At 41.9% G+C, this 9340-nt stretch overlaps 1 pseudogene; it reads right to left on the bottom strand.

The window, feature by feature from the left end:
* Positions 1-768: 768 nt before the first annotated feature.
* Positions 769-883, bottom strand: LOC149449540 (U2 spliceosomal RNA; annotated as a pseudogene).
* Positions 884-9340: the final 8457 nt, after the last annotated feature.

The raw sequence follows: 9340 nt of genomic DNA, 5'->3' as shown, positions 1-9340 counted from the left end.
AAACACACACACGAAAAACGTGCACTTAGGGGTGTGTTTGTCCTACCCCCGAAAGGGTTGGACCGTTCACCCGATCCCCCGGGGCACGAAGCTCCTGACAGGGACAAGGTTCCCATTTGGTCCTCCTGGCCAAAAGGCCTGGTGGACCACCGTTCCTTATGCCCAGCCGAAGCCGGACATCCAGTACTAGGCAAGGGGGTTCTCCCGAAGAGAAAACCCCCTAGGGATCAGGGGAGGAAGGAACCGTATGGCCACACATCCTCCCCCTAGACTTCAGGTAAGGCCCGAGGACCCACACCCTCCATCCGTGAAAAACACACACATAAGAAAGCAAAAAGTGACAAAACGTGGGAGTGGTTTAAATAAATAGAATAAAATAAAAAAGTGGTACCGTGCCTAATAGTGCACAGACCAGGCCCTGAGGCCTGTAGCAAAAATTGCCCTGGACTTAGCCAAAAGACCTGGTCCTTAGGGCGCTGTGCAAAAAGAGGTGAAAAACAGTGGCCATGTGTCATCTTCACACCGTGGGGTCCCACACCCAAGTGTTACTAGTGACACCCCTGAGAGCGTCTTCCCCAGGGGGCACTGAGTTTGCGGACTTTTTGCGTCCCCGACCCCAGGCCAGACCAAGGTAGCCTGCTCAAACCAGGAGGAACTGGGTCTTTCCGGTCTCCCCAGAGGAATTACTCCCAAGGCCCCAGAACGAATCATGGCGCTCCCTGGTTTCTGTCCCTCCGGTACTAGCCTTCCGGACCCCCATCATACCAGTGAGGGTACTGTACAACAACCATCCCCGTAAACTAGAATGGTCGGTAGCACCCCCACTGGACACTGATAAGAACAGATACTACACTTGATCTTAGCCAAAAGGCCGAGAAGCTGACAACCCATGCTATGCTAAAAAAAACAAAAATAAACTGGCTCATAACTTTTTTTAGCTGGCGCCTTATTTCAAAGAAAATTTGTCAAGCCCTGGTGTAGTGAATTATAGGTAAACTCATTGTGTATGACTCATGGTAATTGTGTGATTCTGTGATTGGAGTCAGATTATTGCAGGTCAGCTGGATGACTCAACAGGTTGTGGCTCTGTCTCCTTCTTCTGACTCTGGAGGACCATAAAACCTTCCAGGAGTCGGTAAGCAGGAGGGGTGGAGACCTCATCTGCATTTTCATGGGAGTCCAGCCAATCACAGGTTTGGAGGCCCTAGTAGAGTGGTGGACTGTCCTATGAATATGGAAAAGTCAGGCTGACAGAGGAGTTGGGAGGAAAATGGAGCACTGAGGAGACTGTCGGTGTCTGGGAGGGGTCCCCTAGTGCTAAGGGGCCTGGCCTCCAGGCTGGGCTTGGGCTGGCTCGGTAGGATACATTTAGCGGAGAGGTATGAATGGGATCAGGACCTGGAGCAACAGGGAGCAAAGAGGACAATGTGAGTACAGCAGCCCTCTCTGGGATCTGCAAGGGGAAAGACTGTCACACATAGCAAGCTTTCTAAGGATAGCACTGGGCTCAATCCTTTATCCATGTCCTGAGATATGTTCCAAAAAGCTAGGAGGACTGGTAGTGTTTGCAGGCTGTGGAGCTGGGAGCAGCTCTACAGGGGGAGAAAAGACATCTCTGCATGTAGCTACAAGGAGTTAATCTGATTTTTTTGAGGGGCCGATAGTTCCTCTCCCATAAAGGACAGCTGCTACTGATCCGCAAAGACTGACATCTGTCAGAAAAAGAACAGTCCAGGATCTGCCTTTTGTTCCATTGATTCAAGCAAATCTGAGCATCCCATAATCCCTATTTCCATATCAAAGTTGATTCCCCTAATAAAACAACAAAACCAAGCCCATGGACTGGGCATTGTCTTTGGAATCAAGTCTGTGTGAGAAATACATGTTGCCTGGCTATGTCTGGGGAGGCTTAGGGGTCCCCACTACAGACCAGCCCTCAAGAGGGTAGCACTACAATAACATTTGGTTTTTGAATGAAAATCAGGTACACTGTATGAAATGTGGTTGAGAAAAAAATTCCATTCTGCTCCTTTGAGTTTTCTTATCACTGTGATCAAAAACAAACATCAGTTTGACCCTAATTACAAAATCAAACGTTCCTAAAACAAAAATTTTTAAATGAAATTCTACTAGTGTTTAGCCATTTTCAGGAGCAACAAGGACCGTTGACATCAGGGAGAGGATGATCCACAAAAAACTATCCATGGAGAAAAGTTATAAATGTTTTTTATTAACCACAACCATGGAGTTGTAGGGTAGAGCGATCACCAACCCCTTCATAAAAATGTATTAAGCAGCAATATAGTAACAAGAAAAGAGTCTGTCCAAAAAAACAGCAAAGGGTGTTCTAGGAGTGTGGTAGACCCACAGCAAACTAGCCAACAAAATATGATTATAAATCTTGCAGGTTGCACCTTAAAAGGTTAAGCCTTGCACTAAGGTGATGTGGGTAGGTATCATAGGTTTGCATGGAATCAATATAAGGGTAGCAGAAATGGATATAAAAGGTCCTACAGGAATAGTATGGGGCTCAGGAAGCTATCAGCTAGAACAGCAAAGCTAAGTGTCAAATGTCACATACAGTCATTCCTTCAAGCCTCCCATCAGAGTGAAAATTTTCGGTTTATTCAAATTAGACACATTTTTAATACTAATTATTCCCTATCCAATGTTGGTCACTCATTGGCCTATGAATGCATCTGCTATAAGACCCGCAGGGGGAGGGGTCTCATCTCTGAGATTTATAGTCATTTGAGTGAGTGTTGTGTTGATTCCCAAGATAAACTTCAGTATATGACTAAATGGGAAACCAATTGTGACAGTGTCTTCACAGTCCAGGATTGGGACGTCTGAATTACCAACCTTCGAAAATGCACTCGACTCCTTACAATCCACAACATTGCTATATAGCTTTTTACAAGATAGTATAGGATTCCAGTAAAGATACATGCCTTATTTCCTCAGGCCTCCCTAACTGTTTTAGAGGTTGCCCAATGCTGGGTTTTTATCCCCATTTTTTTTTTTTCTTGTGAGAAAGTTCTCCCCAATTGGAAACAATTAGACAAATTCGCCTTGAAAGTTATAGGGAGACCTGTACCCCTTACAATGTCTAACTGCTTACTTTTTTCACCTAGATGTTTCTACCCTTCATATGAGGCTTAGACACACTATTTGTGTAGCTATACACTGAGTAATATCCTTGCATTGGAAGATCCCCTCTATCCCGGTCCCATATTAAAGAGAGAGTGAACTCTATCAGATGTATGGAAAGGATATTTTATACCTTATATAACTCTTTGACAATGTTCAATAATAAATGGGACCCTTGGTTCACCCATGGCAATCTTTTTCCTTGATTTGTAATTCATACCTTAGCATAGTTATATCTACCCATAATAGTGATAAGTAATCTGTATGGAATTTGTTAACGATAATAAGAAAAGCAATACATACCCTTTAGCCAGCAGCAATAAACCTGCCCCCAGCAGCAATGGACCCCGGAACAAAATACCAACCTAGCAACAATAGACCCCCAGCAGCAACAACATATACCGCAGCAGTCAGAATTCATAAACTCTCCAGCAGCCAGCAACAATAGACCTCTTCATCAACAGTAGATTCTTCCAGCAGCAATTGACCCCCAGCAACAATAGACTTCCCAAGCAACTGTAGATCCCACACCAGCAACAAAAGACCACCACACAAAAATAGATTCCCACCAGTGACAATAGATTCCCCAGCAGCCAGCATCAATAGACCTTCCAGCACACCCCATCACCCCTTGCCGTTATATACAGTCAGTGCTAGAGGTGCCAGAATCGCGTTTCCCCCACGTTTCCACTTAAAAAAAAGCCCTGGCACCTTCTATCTCTCTCTTTCTTTGTTTCATCTCTCAAACGCAAATTTTTTTCTGCTTTGCACAGAATTCTTTGTTCTAGGGTGACTACATTCACTCTCTATGCCCTCCTTGTGTATGTGAACTTAGCCACCCTTTCCTGCTCCCCCTCCCAAGATGGACTTTTCAGACACATTCAGCTTTATGTGACCAGAAATTACAGCACTGCTCACTCTACACTAGTAGCAGTGAGGTCCTGCAGTGAAGGATATGGAGCGTGCATGGTGGAAAAAAGAAGCCTGAAAACAACAGTTATAGACTTCTTAACCACTTTCCCTCCAGAGGATTTACCCCCCTTCCTAACCAGGCCACTTTTGTGCGATACGACACTGCGTTACTTTAACTGACAATTGCGCAGTCATGCAACTCTGCACATAAATTACATTTATGTCATTTTTTCCCCACAAATAGAGCTTTCTTTCGGTGGTGTTTGATCACCTTCTGCTACATGTCTTTGCTAAAAAAAAAAAATCCAATAATTGTGTATTAATTGGTTATAGCATCTACAAATGGTGGTATATATACTAATATTTTTTTTCTTTTTATATTAGTAATGGCGGCAATCAGCACCTTATAGTGGGAATGCGGGACTGCGGCGGTCATTCTGACACTGGGTAGGAACTGACTGTCACTGACATCCCCAGTGACACTAATACAGTGATCAGTGCTAATAAAATGCACTGACACTGTACTAATGACACTGGGCAGGTAGGGGTAACATCTGGGGTGATCAAAGGGTTAACTGTGTGCTGTGTGTTTTTTACTATGTGCTGTTTTACAAGGGAGACGATCGCCGGGTGCTGGCCAGGAACTACCAATAGCAGCACAGGGAAGGGCAGCGCGGGTGTGTACCGCCTACCTGGAAATGCAAATCACATATATATATATATGTATGTATATATATATATATATATATATATATATATATATATATATGTGTGTGTGATTTTGCGTATCCGTGCTGCTCTGTACTAGTACTTCTGCTATAGGGCAAGTGGTTAAACAAAAAAATAGAGAATCATGGTATACTTGATATTTTAGGACAACATTGAGTTTATTGTCACTTTTAATGCATTTTTAACAGTTGGCTATATTTACAATTTTGGGGCTAAACAGTGTATCAAATAAGTCACTTGCCAGAGTCATGTCAAGGTGAATCTAAAGGTACAGGGTATCCTAAAAAGCAACTAAACCAAAGAAACAAAATTGCAATATATTGCAGCTTATCAGACTTTGTGGTGGCTGCAGTTCATTTTCGTTTTTGAGGCTAAGAACATTTTCAACAAATACAGAAACTGTCTAATGATGTTGCCAGAAATGAATGTCCTTGTTGCTGAAAAGAAAACACAGACACCCCTACCTTTTATTGTGTAAACTAATAGTCCTATGAGTCCTCCATGTAATGGAGATGAACAAATGTGTAATGGAGTTGAACAAAAGATCAGCCTGTGGGATAACCATGGCTTTCATCATAGATACAATGTAGAAATTAATGAAGACATGGACAGGAAGTATGTTATTCATAGAATTCCAAGGTGAAAATAAAAGTAAAAAATTCTGAAAAACAAATGCAGCCACTACATCTAAAGCTGGCCGTACACAAACCAAAATTATTCCTTTCCGCATGACTGGCTTTACACAGGTTGATATTTCAATTGACTTTTGTCTAAGTAGTTATGGGAAAGAAAATTTGGCCATACTGCATCTGTATACAAAATCCAACACTGCCGATTCATCTGTCCATGTTGTTTAGCATGGATGGGGAATCAAGTGATTTTTTTTTTCACTGACTGAGAGAAGTCTGATTGTGTATGGCTAGCAAAACCTCTTGTCTACTAATGTACATTTAAAAACATCCTGGTATAAAGGGGTTGCAGCTGACTCCCATATTTCAGATAAACGTGATCTGGGTGGTTTTAAAGCTTTCATGTTTTTTATGCACGCTATGAGTTTATTTTTGTTTACTCAGAGGGCTGAATGAAAAAAAAAGACTGACAGATCGCTGTACTAACACAAACGATGTTAATGCAGTGTCATCCCCTGCTGTACTGTTGTGTTCTGACAGGCAGACCGCCCCCTCCAGAACACTCCGATCAGCGCTTGAAGCCATTGGCTTAAGAAGTGGAAAATTTGGGGATCTCTTGATACGTAGCCAAGGTCATATACACCAAGAGAGAGAAAGATTGCAGCACAACTGCCAGAAGAATTGTTTGGGATACAAAAAAAACCTCACAGGTAACCTCAGGAGAAATACAGGCTACTCTAAAAAAGATGGTGTTGTTGTTTCAAGGAGCACAATACGATGATACTTAAACAAAAATAAGCTGCATGGACGAGTTGCCAGAAAGAAGCCTTTACTGCGCCAATACCACAAAAAAGCCTGGTTTCAATATGCCCAACAACATCTTGACATGGCTTACAGCTTCCGTTAAACTGTAATAGCGCTTTATAGTCACAACCATAAATGCTATGTTTGGAGAGAGGCCAACAAGGCCTATAGTGATGGAAATCCATCCCCACTGTGAAGCATGGTGGTGGCTCGCTGATGTTTGGGGGGGGTGAGCTCTAAAGGCATAGGGAATATTGTGAAAATAAAAGGTAATATGAAAGCAGCATGTTATCAGAAAATACTGGCAGGCAATTTGCATTCCTCTGCATGAAAGTTGTGTGTGGGATGTTCTTGGACTTTCCAGCACAGCAATGACCTGAAGCACAAGGCCGTGTTAACCCTCCAGTGGTGGTAGCAGAAAAAATTTAAGGCTCTGGAGCGGCCATTACAGTCTCTTGACCTTAATATCATTGAGCCCTCTCTGAGAAGATCTCAAGTGTATGGTTCATGCAAGATGGCATGGTCTAGAAGCATTTTGCCAAGATGAACAGGCAGCTATACCACCTGAAAGAATTTGAGGCCTCACAGATAACTATTATAAAAGATTGCATGCTGTCATTGATGCTAAAGTAGGCAATACACAGTAGAAGGAACTAACGGTATGCAGACTTTTGAACAGGGGTCATTTCATTTGTTTACTTGTTGCCTTGTTTTGTTTTACAATTGTGCCGTTCTAGTATGACCTACAGTTGAATATGAATCCCATTAGAAATAAATCAAATGTGTTTTGCCTGCTCACTAATGATTTCTTTAAAAATGGTACATACTGTATATTACCAATTCTCCAAGGGTATGCAAACTTTTGAGCACAACTGTATGTACAGATTTACTAATATATGTCAAAGTTGCAAAATTGTGTTTGGGCATTTGGATTTATTTTACCCTCAGTCATGAAGGGGTTAGAGATACCAGTGGAGCTCCTCCCTATTCACTCTACAGAAGCCTAAGAGCAGTTAAAGTCACTCAAGTGACAGAAAGGTTAGAACCTCTGTTAGGCTTTAATTTATATCTGTTCCTGGTTGGAGAAATTTTAACTTTTGACAGTTGACAATGAAATGGAACCCTATCTGGAAATTCCCCCTCACCTGCTGTGTTGGTGAAAACTGTAACTTTATTCCCTTCATCTTTCTATCCCAATGACAGTGGTCACCAGGACAGATAGTAAAGCTAAAGACAGCAATAACATTTGTGAGAGGTTTTAATCCTTCCCCTCAAAAAGTTTGTCTGGATATCTGCTTTAGGACCTTTATAAATACTCTGAGCTTGGTCTGAAAGAAATTAAATATGCTCTTTGTGATATTTAAAAATGATGATGAATTGTTGACCCTCTCCTTTATTTTCACATAGCAGCACACTCAGTTACCTAATATTACAAGTTTGCTTTCTCAATAAAATCTTTCAGTGCCAGGTGCCAGGTGCCGGTTTTCTATTACATTTTAAATAATAATTCTATGTTGCAGAATATAATATTTTTTGAACTTTGCTTCAGGTAAACCCTTTTTTTTCTTTTCGTTTAGTTGATACAAGTGGAGGAAGATTTAGAACTTCTGTCACTCCTGTAACTCCTCTGTAAATATTTCTCGTTAAGGGCCAATTCACACTGACTTGCCCTAAAATGTATAGAAAATGGATGTATATTTCCATCTATTTTAGTCATTTACTGACATACATTTTGACGTCTGTTGACATGCATTTTTGACGTCTGTTGACATGCATTTTTGACGTCTGTTGACATGCATTTTAGCGTGCATTAATGTGTACTGTATTTTCACGGAATATCCTGTGCATTGTTTTGACATCTGCTTGTATCCACTTACATCCATTAAATTGCGCTAAAATGCATACATGATTAGCTTTATGGACTCACCAGCCACTTTATTAAGTACACCTGTTCAATTGCTTGGGTTTACGGAGAATGGTCCAAAAAGAGGAAATATCCAGTGAGAGGCAGTTGTTGTGTACAAAAATACCTGGTTGATGTCAGAAGTCAGAGAAGACTGGACAGACCGGTTGCTGCAACATTCAGATGGTAGGGTCAGAATTTGGCATAAACAACATGAAAGCATGGATCCATCCTGCCTTGTATTAATGGTTCATGCTGGTGGTGGTGGTGTAATGGTGTGTGGTATATTTTCTTGGCACTAGCAAGGTGTACCTAATAAAGTGGCCAGTGAGTGCATATACTTTAAAGAACACAATAGAAAAATTACTGCAGAGCACAGCACAGCACTTTTAAACAAGATTAACAGCATTTGTAAATGCGAAACAACTGCTAAAGAATCTGGGATGCCACGCTAAAATTGCCCTTACAAAGAAGAAAAGCTATGGTCCCATTTTTAGATGGTAATGGTAGCAGGTCTACAACAGTGGCAGGAGATGTTAACAATGACAGGTAGAAAGATGCTCTAACGGTGGCTGGGTGGACTCAACGAGACTGGACATGGCAATGGTGGCACCATGTGAGATATATTTTGTGAAAGGAGATGCTTGTGATGCAGCAAAAAAAAAAATGTTGGAGGCGGCAAGATCCCCCACACATTTATTCAGCAGCTTCTGCAGTAGAAGCTTGGTAACTGATACTGTTCCAGAACCGGTTCATTTTCACAAATGTCTACCAGTCAACAGTGTCTGTGGACAGATTCACATTGTCACAAAGCCCCCCGAAGCACTGAACACACATTCAGACAGTACAGTATATTAGCTGAAGGGCATCCCAGCAGCTGAATTGCATATTGTGCAAGCTTTGGCCAGTGGTCCATCTTTGTGACCCAATAATCGAGAGTGGTCATCCATATGGAGGATCTCTACATCCATTCTTGCCCCCAGATAATCAGACACCATGAAATTCAGCCACTGCTAATAGGTGCTGGCAGCAGACATCACTGGGTGCTGAGGACTGAAAAATGTTTTAAAGGTATCATTCAGACAGCCACCCCAACCCGACACTCCTCCTTTCACCAAAAGGAGGCTCAGAGACACTTTGTCAGTAAGACGTTATCCTGCCAATCTTAGGAAATTAGTTACACACATTATTAAATAGCACATACTCCTGATTG

This window comes from Staurois parvus, unplaced genomic scaffold, assembly GCF_062004578.1.
Source record: "Staurois parvus isolate SC_StPar_1 unplaced genomic scaffold, SC_StPar_1.0 ptg000613l, whole genome shotgun sequence".
In the NCBI taxonomy this organism is placed as follows: domain Eukaryota; kingdom Metazoa; phylum Chordata; class Amphibia; order Anura; family Ranidae; genus Staurois; species Staurois parvus.
This window is presented reverse-complemented; position numbering and strand designations above follow the sequence as displayed.